The sequence below is a fragment of the Triticum dicoccoides genome, chromosome 7B (genome assembly GCF_002162155.2).
Source record: "Triticum dicoccoides isolate Atlit2015 ecotype Zavitan chromosome 7B, WEW_v2.0, whole genome shotgun sequence".
Classification (NCBI taxonomy): domain Eukaryota; kingdom Viridiplantae; phylum Streptophyta; class Magnoliopsida; order Poales; family Poaceae; genus Triticum; species Triticum dicoccoides.
This window is the reverse complement of record NC_041393.1, coordinates 591728472-591750151: the sequence shown is the minus strand read 5'-3', so window position 1 is coordinate 591750151 and position 21680 is coordinate 591728472. Positions and strand designations below refer to the sequence as shown.

At 40.2% G+C, this 21680-nt stretch overlaps 1 long non-coding RNA gene across 2 annotated transcripts; it reads left to right on the top strand.

Annotated features, from left to right (window-relative positions):
• Positions 1 to 3639: 3639 nt before the first annotated feature.
• Positions 3640 to 21276, top strand: LOC119335460. 2 transcript variants are annotated; one of them, XR_005161882.1, is made up of 3 exons: positions 3640 to 3753; positions 7691 to 7692; positions 21262 to 21276. It is a non-coding gene; the product is annotated as an uncharacterized LOC119335460 (long non-coding RNA). The 2 variants fall into 2 exon arrangements; XR_005161881.1 differs by lacking the exon at positions 21262 to 21276 and adding an exon at positions 17022 to 17034.
• Positions 21277 to 21680: the final 404 nt, after the last annotated feature.

Sequence of the window (21680 nt, the reverse complement as noted above, 5' to 3'; positions counted from 1 at the left end):
TCTTGCTGCCGCCCTCTGCTTCGACCACAACGAGCTCCACCAGACCTGCCGTCGCTGAGCTCATCGCCGACGTAGCTCCGGCCACCCAGCAGCCAAGCCACCATGTCCACTAACCTCACAACGCCACATGGACCACATAGGAGTTGACCTCGAGCCTCCAAGATCACCACATCGAAAAGTTCGTCCTTGCCTGAGCTCCAGCAGCTGCAAGACTCGTCACCGGCGATGTTTCCGGTGACTTGGAGCTCAACCACCACCACCACTCGACGCGACTCACTCCTAGCTACCTGTAGATGTCCTCTGCCGTCCATTTGGTTGCCGTAGGGCGAATCCCGCAGCCTCCGCCGCGTCTGGACGTCACCTGAAGCTAAACGCCAGCGAGTCAGTGTAGTTTGACCAGGGGTTTGACTCCCCTGGGTCACTGACATGTGGGCCCTACCATCTAGTCAAATCTAGTTTAGTATTAAACTAATTCTAATTAACTTAGTTAATTAACAGAGACACTGACTAGTGGGTCCCACTAGTCAGGTTTGACCTGGATGCCCCTGTTGACCTGCTGACACAATGCTAACGCAGTAATTCACTTTTCCAGATTTATTCTTATTCAGGAAATTTCAGAAAATAGTGCTAACTTCAAAAAATCATAGAAATTAATCTGTAACTCCAAATGCAAAGTGTTATATATGAAAAATGATCAAAAAATCCAATCTATCCATCTATACTGGTTTCATGCATGTTTAAACAAGTTAACTTACTATTTAGTGCAAAACAAGATTAAGCAGTATTTAAGATCACACATGAGTTTGGAATTTGAATCTTCGGTTCAAAATGGCTCAAACTCATCTGGTCATAGCTGCATTAGCCCAATACACTCATTTTGCCATGTGTCATGCATGCATCATATTGTTGCATATTGTTTGGTAATGATTGTGCTTCGGTGCTCTCTGCGGTATGTTCAGCCCCGGAAGAATACCGTGACAACCCGTATGAAGACTAGTATCAGACTACGGACCTGCCAAGCAAGCAACCACCCATTTGATCATATCAATAAAATCCCATGTTCTCGCTTCTACTCTCGTTTACTGCATTTAAGACAACGCGATTCAAACTGTTGTGTGCTATGGTAGTTGAACCCATTTCCTCTGCATGACCTGTCATTGCCACAGTAACTAGATGAACCCCACTAGCATGTGTAGGAGTTTATTGAGCCATGATTGTGTTTCCTACCTTGTTATGCCTGCTATGCTTAGAGTCGTGTCAGGTCTGGTTCATCTGGGTGATGGGCTAGAGTGAAATGATAGTGTCGGTAATGAGAGTGATGTGTTGAACATGATTTGGTAAAGGTATCGATTAGAGGCCATGTAGGAGTACATGGTGGGTTGTTTCATTGGAACCAACCTTAAGCACTGAGATCTATATGTGTGATTTAAGAATCAGCTACTACCATGCATTAGGATCCTTAATTGACCCTCTCGGCTTCTTAACCACCCTAGTCCTCTGTCCAGGAGTTGCATGTAGTTTCTGGTGTTTGTAGCATACTGGAGGCCGTGGACAGCGCTGACCCTCGGGGTGGGCTGTGATGCGGTAGGTACGTGGCTGGGCATGCCGGGCACCCGTTAAGTGCCTCGGAACCCTGTACACATCATTCGGGGCCGTATGTGGAAACCGCGGCCGGACTCCCTGTGGATGGAACCTGAATAGGCGATAAACCTGGACTAGGGACTTGAGTGTTTAGGTAGGCTATGGCCGGCACCCACGTTGGGCTTCCGCTTGAAGGTTGCCGAGTACATGTCGTGTAAACGACGATAAGTGGTGGAAGCGTGTATGACGAAGTACACCCCTGTAGGGTTAACATCATCTCTTTGAATATTCACGTCCACGGTAAAGGACTACTTGGTTGCCTATGCAGTGCATAGACAAGTAACTGGAAACTACTAAAAGCCTCAAGATAGGTGTGAGTGTTGAGGATGGCCCTTTCGTAGGATGACGGAGGTGGATCCCCGGTAGTGTATTGAAGAGGTGTCTAGTGGACTCGAGTGCGCAAAACAATTACAAGTTGGTGTCTCATAAGATAGCTTAGCCAAGAGTCAAAGTTGGCTTGCTGCAATAACCCCACCATCCCTTCTTGATAATGTGCATGTATGTAGGATCTGATGTAAGTCTTGCTGAGTACCTTTGTACTCATGTTTGCTTAATTTACGTTTTATAGAAGATGTTGCAACCCCTTCCGGTGGGTTCTTCGTAGACCTTGATGTTGATGAGTAGCTGAGGCCCAGGTGGTGATCCTGAGCACACGATGGACCGTGTAGGATAGCCAGGCTTCCTCAAGCCTCTTTTATTTTCTAGATGTCTATACTCAGACATGTTACTTACGCTGTTGGCTTGTATGTTTGTATGACTTGAATGCTGGCTTGTGTGACCCATATCTGTGTGAATGTTATGTATGCTCTCTGGAGCTTTAAATAAAGTACTTGATGTTGTAGAGTAATCTTGTGATGCCATGTTGTATTTGCACATATCGAGCATATTGTGTGTATGGTTGAAATGCTTGGTATGTGTGGGATCTGACTATCTAGTTGTTTATCCTTGGTAGCCTCTCTTACCAGGAAATGTCTCCTAGTGCTTCCACTGAGCCTTGGTAGCTTGCTACTACTTTGGAACACTTAGGCTGGCCGGCATGTGTCCTTCTTCGTTCATGTGTTTGTCCCTTTGAGCAAATGTCACGTGGTGTCTACCGGAGTCCTATTAGCCTACTACAGTCCGGTTTATCAGAGTCCTGCTAGCCCAGTTTCTACAGCCCGGATTCATTAGCTGATGCCCGACACGTCATTCCTGGGTCATGTATGCATGTCCCTGTAAGTTAGTGCAACTTTGGGTTCACGACTAGCAATGTTAGCCCGGGCTCCTTTTCATATGGATGCTAGCGACATTATGATATACGTGTGCCAAAAGGTGCAAACGGTCCCGGGCCTGGTAAGGCGACACCCATGGGAATACCGTGCGTGAGGTCGCAAAGTGATATGAGGTATTACATGCTAGATCGGTGTGACATTGAGTCGGGGTCCTGACACTATGTTAATAGGTTAATACCAAAAAATGATATAAAATGATTGTAAAACATCCAAGAATGATAATATAACAGCATGGAACAATAAAAAATTATAGATACATTGGAGACATATCAGCATCCCCAAGCTTAATTCATGCTCGTCCTCGAGTAGGTAAATGATAAAAACAGAATCTTTGATATGGAATGCTGCCTAACATGTTCATCACATATTCTTTTCTTTGTAGCATGGACATTTGGACTTTTATATGGTTCAAGGCAATAGTCTAGTTTTTACATGAAGACTTTAATACTCAAGCATATCAACAAGCAACCATGTCTTTCAAAATATTAACACTAAAGCAAGTTATCCCTAGCCCATTATGCTCAACCATTGATCCATTCATGAAACACTCAAATACTAACTATACCCAATGCTCAAGTACGATCATAGTGCCCCTTAGTTGCTGCTTTATAAGAGAAGATGGAGACTCAAGTAAAAAAATAAAAGTTGCATAAAGTAAAAGAAAGGCCCTTTCTAGAGGGAAGTAGGGATTTGTAGAGGTGCCATAGCTCAAAGTGAAAATTGAGAGATAGCATAGATCCGAAGATTCCCAAATAGGTCAACCTTTTAAACTGCCTGCTGAATCCATGAGCAGGCAAGAGACAACCTGGCGAACTGAAACATCTTAGTAGCCAGAGGAAAAGTGGGAGGCATACTTTTCCCACTAACAAAAACGACTTAGAGTTCCCGACACTTTCCATGCTAGATATATCATAGGCGGTTCCCAAACAGAAATTAAAGTTTATTCCTTTTTCCACCATTCTTTCACTTTCCATGGCTAACCGTATCCACCGGTGCCCTCCATACCTACACTTTCCAAGGAATTTATTACTTGACAACATAAAGTAAATTCAATTTGTATTTCGGGACTAGGCATCCATAATACCTTTGTTGTACGGTCGTGCAATGACAAGTGAATAAACACTCATCGTGAGAATAACACATCTAGCAGGGAAAATATCATCCACCCGTCACTGCCTCGCGAGCGGTACAAGCACACAAAAGAGGAATTTATTTTGAAAGTTAGAGATGGCACATACAAATTTTCTTAGAACAGCATGGAAATACCGCATATAGGTAGGTATAGTGGACTCCTATGGCAAAACTGGTTTAAAGGGTTTTGGATGCACAAGTAGTGGTCATACTTAGTGCAAATGAAGGCTAGCAAAAATATTGAGAAGTGTCCAACCAAGAAACGAAAAATCTCATAAGCGGGCATTAAGCATAACTAACACTGAATAATGCACCACAAGTAGGATGTAATTTTCATTGCATAATTATTGACTGTCGTGCTTGCATAGGGAATCACAAACCTTAACACCAATATTCTTACTAAAGCATAATTACTCATCAACATGACTCACATATCATATCGTCATATCTCAAAACCATTACAAAGAACCAAGTTTATTTTGTCCAATGATCTTCATGAAAGTTTTATTATATCCTCCTTGTATATCTATCATTTTGGGACTTGTTTCATATGTTGCTTTTAATAAGCTCAAACAAATATAAGTGAAGAACATGAGCATAGTATTTATTTCTCTCAAAATAATTTAAGTGAAGCAAGAGAGAATTTCTTAAAAAATTTACTAACTCCCAAATAAATCTAAGTGAAGCATGAGAGCATTTCCTCAAAAATAACAAAGCACACCATGCTCAAAAAGATATAAGTGAAGCACTGGAGCAATTCCATGGCTCTAAAAATTTAAGTGAAGCATAGGAGCAAGCATAACATAATTTTTGGCTCTCTCAAAAAGGTGTGTCCAGCAAGGATTCAAGACTTAAAATAAAAAGCAAAACAAGCAAAGACTCAAAATCATACAAGACGCTCCAAGCAAAACTCATAATATGTGATGAATAAAAATATAGCTCCAAGTAAAATACAAATGGTCGTTAGAAGAAAGAGGGGATGCCACTTGGGGGCATCCCCAAGCTTAGTTGCTTGATACTTCCTGAATATACCTTGGGGTGCCTCGGGAATCCCCAAGCTTAGCCTTTTGCTAATCCTTATTCATTCATCCATCGTAATATCACCCAAAACTTGATAACTTCAATCACACAAAACTCAACAAAACCTTCGTGAGATCCGTTAGTGTAAGAAAGCAAACCACTACTATAATTGTTGTTGCAAACCCGTTCGTATATTATTTTTGCATTATATCTACTTTATTCCAAATTTTCTATGGCAAAAAATCTTCAAACAAAACCATAGAATCATCAAAACAAGAACACAGCGCAAAGAAAACAGAATCTGTCAAAAACAGAACAGTCTCTAGCAATCTGGATATTTTGAAAACTTCTATAACTCCAAAAATTCTGAAACATTAAAACAACATGAGAAATTTGTATATTAATATTCTCCAAAAATAATGAACTCAAAATCACTCTTCTGTTAAAAATGGGAATTATTTTCGTGAGCGCAAAAGTTTTTGTTTTTCAGCAAGATCAAATCAACTCTCACCCAAATCATCCCAAAGGCTTTGCTTGGCACAAACACTAATTTAAACCACAAAAACACATCTAATCAGAGGCATAATTGGGTATTTTATTGAAAACAACAAGAAAACCAAAACGCAAAACGATACAAGTTGGGTTGCCTCCCAACGAGCGCTATCGTTTTACGCCCCTAGCTAGGCATAATGCGAAGGATCTAAGTGTTGTCATCTTTAGTTCTAGATACATATGATGCCCTCATGATTGATTCATATGGTGGCCAAATTCTTGTTCTAGGGAAGTGTTCCATACCCTTCCTTAGTGGAAATTGTAATTTAATATTGCCTTCTTTCATATCAATCACGGCACCCATAGTACGTAAAAACAGTCTACCAAGTATAATTGGACAAGACGAATTGAAATTAATATCAAGAACAAAAAAATCTATGGGCACGTAATTCCTATTTGCAAGAATAAGAACATCATTAATTCTTCCCATAGGCTTTTTAATAGTAGAATCCGCCAAGTGCAAATTTAAAGAGCATTCTTCAATATCGGTAAGACCAAGCACATCACATAAAGATTTCGGAATTGTAGAAACACTAGCACCCAAGTCACATAAAGCAAAACACTCATAATTTTTAATCTTGAGTTCGATGGTAGGTTCCCATTCATCATGTAATTTTCTAGGAATTGAAACTTCTAATTCCAAGTTTTCTTCAAAAGCTTTTATCATGGCATCAACAATATGTGTAGTAAAAGATTTATTTTGTTCGTAAGCATGGGGTGAATTTATCATGGATTGCAACAAATAAATACAATCATACAAAGAGCAACTATCATAATTAAAGTCTTTGTAATCCTAAAGAGTGGGCACATCACTAGTTAAAGTTTTGAGCTCTTCAAACCCACTTTTATCAATTTTCTCAACAGGTTTTCACCCTCCGAATTATCGGGACGCCTTCTAGCTAAAGTTGACTCTTCTCCAGTCTCTTTTTCATCAATCTAAATTTTACTAAACAAATAATCAATAGAGAAAACACCAATGATTTTAAGATCTTCATCACTTTTATGAAAGCAATCACTAGAAAACACTTTTTCTAAAAATTCTCTTTTAGCTCTAAGCATAGAGGCTTCTTTTCTTACTTTCATCCAGAGAAACATAAAGAGCTTTAATTGATTCTTCAACTTTAGGCACAAAAATTTTCATCTTGAGAGTTTTCTACATCATGAGAAATTCTATCAATACTTCTAGACATCTCATCAACTTTATTCAGCTTTTCTTCTATCATAGCATTGAAAACCTTTTGAGCATTGATAAATCCTTTAATATTATTCTCAAGATCTGAGGTGTTCCTATTATTATTATAAGAAGGATCACCATAGGAATTACCATAATTATTAGAGGAATTACTAGGAAAAGGCCTAGGATTAAAATTACCTCTATAAGCATTGTTATTGAAATTGTTTCGCGAGATAAAACTCATATCTATGGCATCACTATTTTGCTTAATCAAAGTAGACAAAGGCACATCATTAAAATTATATAGGAGAACTTTCATTAGCAACCAATTTCATAATAGTATCAACTTTTTCACTCAAAGAAGAAATTTCTTCAACCGAATTAACCTTTTTACTAGTAGGAGCTCTTTCCGTATGCCATTGTGAATAATTTGCCATACTATTCTCTAGCAATTTAGTATCTTCACCCAAAGTAATTTCCATACAAGTACCATCCGCGGAGGAATCTAAAAGATTTCTACAAACAAAATTCAACCCCACATAAAAAATTTGTATGATCATCCAAAGATTTAACCCATGAGTTGGGCAATTCCTTAGCATCAATTTCATCCTTTCCCAAGATTGTGCAACATGCTCATGTTAAAGTTGCTTGAAATTCATGATCTGGGTTCTAAGGGAAATGATTTTTGCGGGCGTAAAATACTTAGTAATAAAATCGACCTTGCACTTATTCCAAGAATTGATACTATTGCGAGGTAAAGAAGAAAACCAAATATTTGCGCGTTCTCGCAAAGAAAACGGAAATAATTTAAACTTCACAACATCATTGTACACATCTTTTTTCTTTTGCATATCGCATAATTGCAAGAATGTGTTAAGATGGGACGCGTCATTGTCATTAGGAGTACCGGAAAATTAATCTTTCGTAACAAGATTCAGCAAAGCAGTATTAATTGGACAAGACTCCACACTAGTGGCGGGAGGAGCAATCAGAGTGCTAATAAAATCATTGTTGTTCGTTTTTGAGAAATCACACAACTTTGTGTTCTCTTGATCATGGTGACTACACAACAAGATTGCACTAAAAAATGGATCTGACGAGAAAACGGTGAACGAAAAAGAGGGCGAATAAAATGGCAAATTTTTGTGAAGTGGGGGAGAGCAAAATGAGAGGCAAATGACAATTAATGTAAATTTCAAGGAGATGAGATTTGTGATTAGGAACCTGGTTGATGTTAATGATGTCTCCCCGACAATGGCACCAAAAATTGGCGAGTTGATGGGAGACTATCTTGACGTGATCGTCCCCGGCAACGGCGCCAGCAATTCCTTTTGATGTTTGCTTGAACTACGTTGGTATTTCCCCAAATATGAAGGGATGATGCAGCACATCAACGATAGGTATTTCCCTCAGTGATAAGACCAAGGTTGTCGAACCAGTAGGAGAACCACACAACACCACGTAAATAGCTCCTACACACAAAGAACCAATACTTGCAACCCGACGTAAGAGAGGGGTTGTCAATCCCTCACGGGTAAAGAGATAGGTAAAATTGTAGTAGATTGGATAAATAGATCTTGCGGGAACGCGAGATAAAATAAAATACTAAAAATTGCAGCAAAGTATTTTTGTATTTTTGATTTAATAGATCTGAAAATAAAAGCAAATGAAAATAGATCGTGAAGGCAAATATGTTAAAGAAGAGACCCGGAGGCCGTAGGTTTCACTAGTGGCTTCTCTTGAGAAAAATAGCAAACGGCGGGAAAGCAAATTAATGTTGGGCATTTGATAGAACTTCAAATATTCATGAAGATATCCAGGCAATGATCATTATATAGGCATCATGTCCAAGATTAGTAGACCGGCTCCTGCCTGCATCTACTACTATTACTCCACACATCGACCACTATCCAGCATGCATGTAGTGTCTTAAGTTCATGGAAAAATGGTGTAATGCAATAAGAACGATGACATGATGTAGACAAGATCTATTTATGTAGAAATAGACCCCATCTTGTTCTCCTTAATAGCAACGATACATACGTGTCGGTTCCCCTTCTGTCAGTGGGATCAAGCACCGTAAGATCGAGTCCATTACAAAGCACCTCTTCACATTGCAGGATAAATAGATCAAGTTGGCCAAACAAAACCCAAAAATCGGAGAAGAAATATGACGCTATAAGCAATCATGAATAGATGAGATCAAAGAAGACTCAAATAACTTTCATGGATAAAAACAAAGATCTGATCATAAACTAAAAGTTCATCAGATCCCAACAAACACACCGCAAAAAGAGTTACATCACAAGGATCTCCAAGATACCATTCTATTGAGAATCAAAAGAGAGAGAGAGGAAGCTATCTAGCTAGCTACTAATTATGGACCCGTAGGTCTACAATGAACTACTCACGCATCATCAGAGAGGCACCAATGAGGATGATGAACCCCTCTGTGATTGTGTCTAGATTGGATCTGGTGGTTCTAGAACTTGCGGCGGCTGGAATAGATTTTTTCGACTCCCCTAGGGTTTCTAGAATATTGGGATATTTATAGATCAAAGAGGCGGTGTGGGAGCCCACCGAGGTGGGAACAACTCACCTAGGCGCGCCCTGGTGGGTTGTGCTCAACTCGGAGCACTCCTCAGGTACTTCTTTGGCCCAACATGTGTCTTATGGTCCAGAATAAATCTACACAAAAGTTTCGCTGCGGTTGTTCTCTGTTTGCTATTGATTTCCTGCGATGTAAAAAACAAGCAGAAAACAACAACTGGCACTGGGCACTATGTCAATACGTTAGTACAAAAAAATGATATAAAATCTGTACCTACTATTAAAGTTAATAGGTATTCTTGGTTTGATTCCGCTTTGTTTCATCCCGTTTTAATGATTTTTACCTACACTATTTTTTGGTTTGGTCCGTTTTGATCAACATATGAGCGTACGTGCAAAGGAAACTAGAAACAAAGAGTAGACAATGTGCGTACAAAGGATACCGGGACAGCCGGCCCACATGCACAGGAAACGAAAAACTAAGCAACGAGGACGTACGTGAAGGGAGGGAAACTGTGCCGGCCGGCCCATATGTCTATTTTAGTTGCCAACCCATATTGCGGTAAGGACGCTTCATCGCTCGTTCTAGGAGAGAACGCATGGTGTACGACGTGCGTACGGCCCGCCGCCGCTGCCTTACTCCACCGCCGTGTCCGTTTTCGATCGGATCCGTGTAGGAGAATTACTCCAATATGGAGCCATCGATGCCCTGATTAGGATTCCACAAGAATTCCCGCAATAAAAAGAAAGGCTAGACTAGAAATCGAGCTAAATTGCATCGCAAATTCACTGTCGACTCTGCCGGATATTCTCCCAATGTTGCCTCCACCGACTTTGCCAGAAAACAAGACGCCATCCGACAGAATCTATTCAATGTCACCTACAAGTATCTTGCCTCTGTTGACTTTGCCGAAAATTCACTCAATGTCGCCTCCACCGACTTCACCAGAAAACAAGACGCCGTCTGGCAGAATCTATTCAATGTTGCCTCTACCTACTTCACCGGAAGATTGCCCAATGTCGCCTCATCAGACTTTGATGGAAAACAAGCCGGCGTCCGACAGTTTTTGGTTCTCTGGCAACTTACAGTTCATTGCTTCAAATATGTCTGCAACCTCTCTTCTGAATCCTACGCTGGAGGGTCGGTAGCGCCAACAACTTGGAAAGTGATCCATGGTGGATGTGGCACGTGTGTCCGACGTGCTGGGTTGGGTAAGCGTGCTTATCTAGCGGTTCTTGTCTCTGCTGCACCATCACTGCTGTTCCTGGAGCACACATGGAGTAGCTCCTCATCTTTGTTTGTTGTCTTCTGGTTGCAATTACGAGGGGCTTCATCTAATTTTTCATCTTGGATCATGTTTGTTTGTCACAACTCTAGGATCATCCTCATCATTTTCGCCATTCATTATATCAGTATTATTTTATGAATGTATTTCTTTGATGGTCGGTTATTGGATCCATGCTAATCAGGTCACCTGGAGCCGGTTTGTTTTTCTCATGCATAGTTGATCCATGTTCCAACCAATCGATGGTCTATTGTTGATATCTTTTCTAAATTGATGATGTTGCCATTGCTCAAACCAGTAGGTGAGAGAAGCATATTTCACTAATTTATACTAGCAATTTGGTGTTTGGTCAAACCTGACATAACAACTCTATGTGTTAGAGCTAGCTGAGTCGAGCAGATTTCTGTTATACACGGAGTGTTTGATATTATAAGTGAGGCCATTATGTAATTGTAGGTGATGCAATTCAGCTATCAATTTCTCCAACGGCTAAAACAATGCGAATGGCTTGGTCTACCTATGAATTTTGCCTGAGTTGATGTTGCTCCATTGCCAACAGCTTATAGAAGGATACTGATTTAATCTTGGTGTGTAGTACTATTGGTTTCTTTATTCTTTAATAAATAGCATATGCCATGGCTTTCACCTTTCAGTACTATGCATCTTTCATGTTGATTAATTTTTTTTCTTGCATTCTATCTGGACTAATTTTTAGTAACACCCACATTAACTGAAACATATACATTTTGGGTGTGTCTTAATTTAAATGAATGCAGAGCAAATGTGGATGTCTGGCTAATTTAATTTCGGATCTAAGCACTTTAATTTTACTTCTATAGTGCAGATGTATTTGCTATAGGTTTAATTAAGGTATCCCCATTTTAATGTAGATATCATCAATCTAATCTTTTTCATTTTCTAAACTTATCAATATATTCTTTGTACTACCAAGATTCAAGCAACGTAAGGGAAGGAGCTTCTGTGCATGCTTTCATCCATTTATGTAAATTGAAGTTCTATTTTATTCAAACTGATTCCTACTGTCGGGGGCTACACACGAATGCATGCCAATATATCGGCCTTCCTGCAATTGAGCATCTGCGCCCTACCATCCTCCGCAACTGTGGAGTTTATCACAAGGCAACAATATGTACACAACGAGATACCATTACATCTCATAGGAGATGCAAGTAAGGAAGCAGAAAAACCATAGATCAAATAGGAATAAATATGTTTTGAATTCTCTTGATACGCTTTGTAACCAGGTTAACGCCAGTTTGTCATAGATTTACGTCTGACTTGCGTATTTAATTTCTGATTAATATGTCGACTTCTTTTCTCAAGATTTCTCCTAAGCGTTGTGGGTTGGAAATAACCATTAGCTAAGATATTTGTCTGATGCTCTGTTTAGTTAATTTGTTTGATGAAATTCTGGTATGATGTTCTTCACCTTGCAATACAGTCTGCAATATAATTCAACATTCGTCAGAGCTTCACTTCTAGCTGACCTAATAGTAAGACAAGTAGCATTGAGTTGCTAAAAGCATACAAAAGTAACACAAGTTTCGCAAGTTTGAGAAAGTTTTGCCTTCTTGAATTTAGTGAAAGTCTGGTAGACATGCCGACAATAACATTACTTCACAATGTTACTAGATACAAGGGTAACCATATGTGTGAGTTTGTAGAGTTGCAATCTTGTTTGCCCGTCGCAACGCACGGGCATATGTACTAGTGATTATAAAATGATTGTAAAACATCCAACAATATAACAGCATGGAACAATAAAAAATTATAGATACGTTGGAGACATATCATTCATTCCACCTCATATGGTGGATGATTGGGCTCCCAAGAAATCCTCAACTACTCGACAGTATGTTGCTCAGTCTCGCCCTACTCCCCCTAGCTTGGGATCTTTCAGCCGCATTGCTCGCTTTCTCGGGAAGGTCCATTAATCCATGATGAAGGCCTTCTCCTTCCACTGTTCTCAAAATCATGATGTGGTCACTCGCATGGTCTCTTCGAAGAATGCTCTGAAGGCTCGTTTGAGAGCCTCCGGAGGCACAGATGTGAGTGATGATCGTCTTCCTATTGATCCTCCTTATGACTTTGGCTTCCCTTCTAGTCCTAAATGGGAAGATTTCTTTAACGAGGCAGGAGGCAGTGGTGCCCATGGCTACGACGATGACAGTGATGATCTCTGGGGTTATGGTTCCTTCCCCTTTTGGGTACTTGATGCCAAGGGGGGGGGGGTACCGATTTATCATAGACTTATCTTTCCTCTCTATTATTTATGTATGATGAACCACTATGTTGAGCTCGTTATTTATGTATGATGAATCACTATGTTGAGCTCGTTGGATCGTTATGTTTTATGTGTTAAAGTTGAACCTCTATGTTGTGATATATGTTAACATTGATGCTATCTATGTATGTTGAGATGAGCTCTAATGTGCATTATTTGTATGATTCTCATTATGTGCTTTGAAATGTTCTATGTGAGTTTTTGACCATATTCAGTTTCACCATGCATACAATAAGGGGGAGCTCTGTTTCAAATATCTCATAAGCTTCATAAGTCTACGCATTGTTGAGAGTTATATGTATGTTGTCATCAACTACCAAAAAGGGGGGATTGAAAGTGCAATCATTCCCTTAATCTTATTTTGATAAGTTGTTGACAACATACATATAGGGAACTAATCAGTTTTGCAAGTGCATCTCAGGTTTGGTTCTCGGAAGATATTAGTGTGGTTCAAAACTTACATATTCAAGATACTCAAAGGAAGGTGAAACAAGATGCAAGGCTTTACATCCTTCTCTGTTTTACTTTTATTTGAGTATAGGGATCCCGCACTATTAAGAGGGGATCACAGATTCTCGCGAAAGAGTTGCTCAAAATCTAGAATAAAATCTCTTCGAAAGTGTTCCAATCTCAGTTGGCCTTTTTGGCCTCTATTTCTGTCCGGATGACCATCAGTCTCCGGAAGTTCGGTGCTTCCCTGCTCTCCGGATGTGGGGTGCTCTCCGGATGTCCAGTGCCATGTCCTAGAGAGTTATTCATGGATTTCCGTTCCCTTCGGACGACTGACTTCCGGACGTTCGGTGGTGACCGGCCAGCTGGTGCCACTTCACAGAGCCAAAATTAAAGGAAGTCCATTCCTTCCGGACGACCGTTCACCAGACGACCGACTCTCTCGGACGTCCGCTCCGTGTGCGTCTTCCCTCTCCTACTACACTAGTTTTATCTATGTGACGGACGACCGGTGCCTGCCGGACGTCTGGTCCAACTTTTCTGTCCGGACGACCGGTGCCTCGAGACGTTTGGCTCAACTTTTCTGTTCAGACATCCGATACCTGTCAGACGTCCGGTGTCTGTGCAGCATAAGTAACCTCCAACGGCCACTTTTGCACTTAGACTATAAATATCCTCTTCCCCACCCATGGGGGAGTGGTCCAACATAGTGCAAAGATTCCAAGAACACTTTTCTCTCTCACTCTCTCTTGCTTCCACCAAGTCTTAGATCCCAAAAGCGTTTGTGCGGATTCTTGAGTGTTCTTCCAATCAAAAGATAGATCGTCTCTCTCTCCTCTCAACCAAATGAATTCATGATTTGAGCAAGTTTTGAGTGGTTCCCTTGATCTTGTTACTCTTGGAGGTTGGAGACTCCTAGGCAGTAGGAGTCATTCGGAGAGGAATCGACCATTGTGATTGTCGTGGTTCTAAGACTGACAGTAGTGTAGGGGGGGTACTAAAGGAGAGGCAAGATCGTAGCTATGGAGTAGTTGTACACGCAAGAGTTTTACGAGTTCAGGCCCTTCTCGGAGGAAGTAACAGCCCTACATCTCGGTGCCCGGAGGCGGTTGACTGGATTATATGCGTGTGAGTTACAAGGGTGCGAATCCTTCTGCCTATGGAGGGGGTGGCTTATATAGAGTACGCCAGGACACCAGCCAGCCCACGTAGCGGAGGGTTCAATGTACATAAAGGCCTGGCGTTACTGGTAACGTCTTACATAAAGTGATATCATGGCCATAAAGACTACTTAATAACAGACTGTTTGGATACAGAGTGACCCTGGATCTCCTGGTGGTCGAGTGAGTCTTCGTGGTCGAGTGTCTTCGAGTCCGTCGAGTGGAATCCTTCCAGGTCGACTGAAAGACAGTTTCTTCTAGAGGTGTCCTTGGGGAGGGTACCTTGGACAGGTCCATGACCCTACCCTAGGTACATGGCTTCATCAGTGATTACCCCCGGAATGGTTGTGAGAGTTTGGAGACACCCTCAAGGTCTACCATTAGTTGTTGAGAAATGCCTTCGTGGTGTTATCTCAACAGGAGAATAGGGAGAGCCTTCGTGGCGTTGGTGTGCCTTTGTGGTAACATCCACCTCCCTAACGGTGACATAGCTTCCCTCCAAGGAAGTGAACATCGGCATACATCCCCGTCTCTCGGAGTTGCGGTTATCACTAACCCTAACTTCCTACTTGTGGTTACTTGTATCGTAGTCATTACTTATACCTTTTTGTGCTTGCTTACTCACATACTTTGTGTTACTTGTTTACCTTGGTTAGCTCTTAGCATCTTACTTGCAATTGTTAGGCTCACTTTCATATTCTGCATTATTGCCTAAAAATTGCTAAGTAACAATTAAAAATTTGTAATTGTACCTATTCACCCCCCTCTAGGTCCATCTCGATCCTTTTAGCGTCGCACACGGCTTGGGGATCGTTGCCTGTGTTGCCCCTCTCCCTACTCTCATATATATATAGGTGGAGGAGGGAGGGGAGGCAGCCCTTGGGCGCCCCGAAAGGGGCGGGTGCGCGCCCTGAAAGGGGCTGGTGCTACCTCTTGTGCTTGCATTGGTTTTCCCTTGAAGAGGAAAGGGTGGTGCAGCAAAGTAGCGTAAGTATTTTCCTCAATTTTGAGAACCAAGGTATCAATCTAGTAGAAGATGACGCACACGTAACCGAATACCCGCACAAACAATCAAGAACAAGCAACCAATGCGATAAAGGGGTTGTTAATCCCTTCACGGTCAATGGAAAAAGTGAGATCTGATAGAGATAGATAAACGGTAAAATAAATATTTTTTGTATCTTTTATAATTGGAAAGTAAAGATTGCAAAATATTAGATCGGAAAATAGCAAGATGTAAACGAGATTCAATAATATGGAAGAGACACCCGGGGGCCATAGGTTTCACCAGTGGCTTCTCTCGAGATAGCCTATGTTATGGTGGGTGAATGCATTACTAGCGAGAAATTGATAGAAAAGTGCATAGTTATGATGACATCTAAGGCAATGATCATGAACATAGGCATCACGTCCGTGTGAAGTAGACCGACTCCTGCCTGCATCTACTACTATTACTCCACACATCAACCGCTATCCAGCATGCATCTAGAGTATTAAGTTCATAAGAATGGAGTAACGCATTAAGAAAGATGACATGATGTAGAGGAATTAACTCAAGCAATATGATGAAAACCCCATCTTGTTATCCTTGATGGCAACAATACAATACGTGTTCGGCTGGCTTTTGATGCATGACAGACTAAACGCCCGTAATATGCTAAAGCGGAGACATTACAACGTGGGTGATGACGGTCATGATTGTCCACTCTGTGACATGCATGTTGAAGAAACCATAAATCACATGATTTTTGACTGCTCCTTTAGCGTTCAATGCTGGAACACCTTGTCTATTTCTTGGACGTTGGACAACTGTCGACTCCACAAGATTGAAACTACAAAACATACTTGGGATAGACCAATGTTCATGGAGGTTTTTCTAGTTGCTGCATGGAGCATTTGGAAGGAGAGGAACAACAAAGTTTTCAGACGTATTGCGCCTACTATCACCTCCTGGAAGAATAGACTTGCCACTGACTCTCCTCACCCATAGTGTGAGGGACAACAATAAGGAGTTCATTACCTCTTTCCTAGACAACTTGTAATTTTCTTTTGAGCTACACATAGGTGCACCCTACTAGAGTTTTGGCTTTGTATTATGCTTGTACAGTTGACACACTGATTCTTTAATTAAATTACATAGTAGGAGCCTCTCCTACTGTTTTCAAGGTTCAAAAAAACAATACAATACGTGCCTTGCTTCCCCTACTATCACTGGGAAAGGACACCACAAGATTGAACCCAAAGCTAAGAACTTCTCCCATTGCAAGAAAGATCAATCTACTAGGCCAAACTAAACCTATAATTCGAAGAGACTTGCAAACATATCAAATCATGCATATAAGAATTCAGAGAAGAACCAAATAATATTCATAGATAATCTTGATCATAAATCCACAATTCATCGGATCTCGGCAAACACAACGCAAAATAGTATTACATCGAATAGATCTCCAAGAACATCGAGGAGAACATGGTATTGAGAATCAAAGAGAGAGAAGAGTCCAACTAGCTAATAACTATGGACCCAAAGGTCTATGGTAAACTACTCACGCTTCATCGGAGATGTAATGGTGTTGATGTAGAAGCCCTCCATGATCGAATCCCCCTACGGAAGACGCCGGAAAAGGTCCCTAGATGGGATCTCACAGGTATAGAAGGTTGCGCCGGTGGAAAAGTGGTTTCGTGGTTCCCCCTCATGTTTTTATGGTATAAGAGTATATATAGGCGAAGGAACTAGGTCAGTGGAGCTACGAGTGGCCCACGAGGGTGGGGGCGCGCCTACCCCTGGGCGCACCCTCCTGCCTAGTGGCTTCCTCGTGGCATCTCTCACTTCATCTCCAAGTCTTCCGGTTTGCTTTCGGTCCAAGAAAGATCATCGCGAAGGTTTCATTCCGTTTGGACTCTGTTTGGTATTCCTTTTTTGTAAAACTCTAAAATAGGCAAAAAAAAACAGAAACTGGCACTGGGCCCTCGATTAATAGGTTAGTCCCAAAAATAATATTAAAGAGCATATTAAAGCCCATTAAACATCCAAAACTGATAATATAATAGGATGGAACAATCAAAAATTATAGATACGTTGGAGATGTATCAAGCATCCCCAAGCTTAATTCCTGCTTGTCCTCGAGTTGGTAAATGATAAAAATAGAATTTTTGATGTGGAATGCTACCTAACATATTTATCCATGTAATTTTCTTTACTGTGGCATGAATTTTCAGATCCTAAAGATTCAAGACAAAAGTTTAATATTGACATAAAAATAATAATACTTCAAGCATACTAACAAAGCAATCATGTCTTCTCAAAATAACATGGCCAAATAAAGCAATCCCTACAAAATCATATAGTCTGGCTATGCTCTATCTTCATCATACAAAATATTTAAATCATGCACAACCCCTATGACAAGCCAAGCAATTGTTTCATACTTTTGCTGTTCTCAAACTTTTTAAATCTTCACGCAATACATGAGCGTGAACCATGGACATAGCACTATGGGTGGAATAGAATGGTGGTTGTGGAGAAGACAAAAAGGAGAAGACGGTCTCATATCAACTAGGCGTATCAACAGGCTATCGAGATGCCCATCAATAAATATCAATGTGAGTGAGTAGGGATTGCCATGCAACTGATGCACTAGAGCTATAAGTGTATGAAAGCTCAAAAAGAAACTAAGTGGGTGTGCATCCAACTTGCTTGCTCATGAATACCTAGGGCAATTTGAGGAAGCCCATCATTGGAATATACAAGCCAAGTTCTATAATGAAAATTCCCACTAGTATATATGGAAGCGACAACATAGGAGACTCTCTATCATGAAAAATCATTGTGCTACTTTGAAGCACAAGTGTGGAAAAAGGATTGTAACATTGTCCCTTCTCTCTTTTTCTCTAATTTTTTTATTTGGGCCTTCTCTTTTTTTATGGCCTCTTTTTTTATATATTTTTATTTTTCGTCCGGAATCTCATCCTGACTTGTGGGGGAATCATAGTCTCCATCATCCTTTCCTCACATGGGACAATGCTCTAATAATGAAGATCATCACACTTTTATTTACTTACAACTCGAAAATTACAACTCAATACTTAGAACAAAATATGACTCTATGTGAATGCCTCCGGCGGTGTACCGGGATGTGCAATGAATCAAGAGTGACATGTATGAAAAATTATGAACGGTGGCTTTGCCACAACGATGTCAACTACATGATCATGCAAAGCAATATGACAATGATGGAGTGTGTCATAATAAACTGAATGATGGAAAGTTGCATGGCAATATATCTCGGAATGGCTATGGAAATGCCATAATAGGTAGGTATGGTGTCTGTTTTGAGGAAGGTATATGGTGGGTGTATGGTGTCGGCGAAAGTTGCACGACACACGAGAGGCTAGCAATGGTGGAAGGGTGATAGTGCGTATAATCAATGGACTCAACATTAGTCATAAATAGCTCACATACTTATTGCAAAAATCTATTAGTTATCAAAACGAAGTACTACACGCATGCTCCTAGAGGGATAGATTGGTAGGAAAAGACCATCGCTTGTCCCCGACCGCCACTCATAAGGAAGACAATAAATAAATAAATCATGCTCAAACTTTATCACATAATGGTTCACCATACATGCATGCTACGGGAATCACAAACTTTAACACAATTATCTCTCAAATTCACAACTACTCTACTAGCATGACTCTAATATCATCATCTTCATATCTCAAAACAATCATAAAGAATCAAACTTTTCATAGTATTCAATGCACTTTATATGAAAGTTTTTATTATATCCATCTTGGATGCCCATCATATTAGTACTAATTTTATAACCAAAGCAAATTACCATGCTGGTCTCAAAGACTCTCAAAATAATATAAGTGAAGCATGAGACTGATATTGTCTAGCTCAAAAGATATAAGTGAAGCACATAGAGTATTCTAATAAATCACGATTCATGCATGTGTCTCCCGAAACTTGTGTACATCAAGGATGATTGTGGTAAACTAAAAAGCAAAGAATCAAATCATACAAGACGCTCCAAGCAAAACACATATCATGTGGTGAATAAATATATAGCCTCAAGTAAAGTTACCGATAGACAAAGACGAAAGAGGGGATGCCTTCCGGGGCATCCCCAAGCTTAGGCTTTTGGTTGTCCTTGAATTTTACCTTCGGGTGCATTGGGCATCCCCAAGCTTAGGCCCTTGCAACTCCTTATTCCATAGTCCACCAAATCCTTACCCAAAATTTGAAAACTTCACAACACAAACTTCAACAGAAAATCTCATGAGCTCCATTAGTATAAGAAAATAAATCACCACTTTAATGTACTGTTGTGAACTCATTATTTATTTATATAGGTGTGAAATCTACTGTATTCCAACTTCTCTATGGTTCATACCCCCCGATACTACTCATAGATTCATCAAAATAAGCAAACAACACACGAAAAACTGAATCTGTCAAAAACAGAACAGTCTTTAGTAATCTATAACTCTCCAATACTTCTGTAACTCCAAAAATTATGAACTAAAATGGAGGACGAGAGGAATTTGTCTATTAATCTTATGAAAAAAGAATCAACCTAAAATCACTCTTATATAAAAACTGACAGTTATTCTCGTGAGCGCAAAGTTTCTGTTTTTTACAGCAAGATCGCATTAACTTTCACCCAAGTCTTCCCAAAGGTTCTACTTGGCACAAACACTAATTAAAACATAAAACCACATATAACCAGAGGCTAGATATATTATTTATTACTAAACAGGAACAAAAGGTAAAGAACAAAAATAAAAATTGGGTTGCCTCCCAACAAGCGCTATTGTTTAACGCCCCTAGCTAGGCATAAAAACACGAATAAGTCTAGGTATTGCCATCTTCGGCATGCAATTCTTTCCTCATCAAATCCTCCAAAACTCGTCTTAGGAAATCTATCCTTTCCCTTATTTCTCTTTTATAACAAGAACTTAAAACATGGAAATGGCTTTGATTTGTAATTTTAACATTCATGAACCCATAGTCGGGATCATCACCGTATATATCATCATATAAAATGCATAGTTCATTTCTAACGGGTTCCTTCATCATTTTATTCAGCCAATCCGTATTGAACCCCACATAAATTCATCTAGTAATCCAATCAAACTCCTCAAAAGCCTCATGGTACAAAGACTGAGATATTTCAGAATAGGGAACTCTCATCCTAAGATTTTCACTATAAGATTGATAATCTCTAGCTTCCAAACTATGCATGGTTTCTTTATCATACATAATATCTATAATCGGAGGATGTTAAACATCCTTTTTAAAGAAAGAAAAAATATCCCTAGCTTCTTGTATTATAAAATTGAATTCGCTATTGGGTGATTGATATTGGGAAGTTCATAAAACACCTTTTGCAAAGCGGGATGGATATGCACAAATTTTCTTTCCAATTTCTCAACAAGCATAACAATGGCATCTGCATAACAGTTGGTTTGAAGAAGAATAGACTTTTTATTAATAGGCATGGACCCCGTGCAATCAAAAAAAATTTGGATTACACTTTTCCAAATAATATTACCGTCCCCCATGCGAAAGATTTTTGTTTTGTAATTAGGTAGAGTTTCAGTTTCATGATTCAAAGAACAAGACTCAAGTGTTTCTTCAAGATTTTCAATGATAACCTCCCCCGTTTCAGACATGATGGCAATAAACCAATCTAACAAACGAGCACACAAGAAGCAAGCGGAAAGAGACGAATGGAAGAGGGGCGAAGAAAAGGCAAAGGTTTTTGAAAATTGTTTTAGAAGTGGGGGAGAGGAAAACGAGAGGCGAATGGCAAATAATGTAATGCAAGGGAGAGGAGTTTATGAGGGGTACTAGGTATGGCTTGACTTGACGTAGATCTCCATGGCAACGGCGCCAGAAATCCTTCTTGCTACCTCTTGAGCTTGTGTTGGTTTTCCCTTGAAGAGGAAAGGGTGATGCAGCAAAGTAGCGCAAGTATTTTCCTTAGTTTTGAGAACCAAGGTATCAATCCAGTAGGAGACGATGCACAAGTCACCGAATACCTGCAGAAATAATCAAGAACTTTTAACCAAGCGATAAAGGGGTTGTCAATCCGTTCAGGTCACTTGCAAAAGTGAGATCTGAAAGAG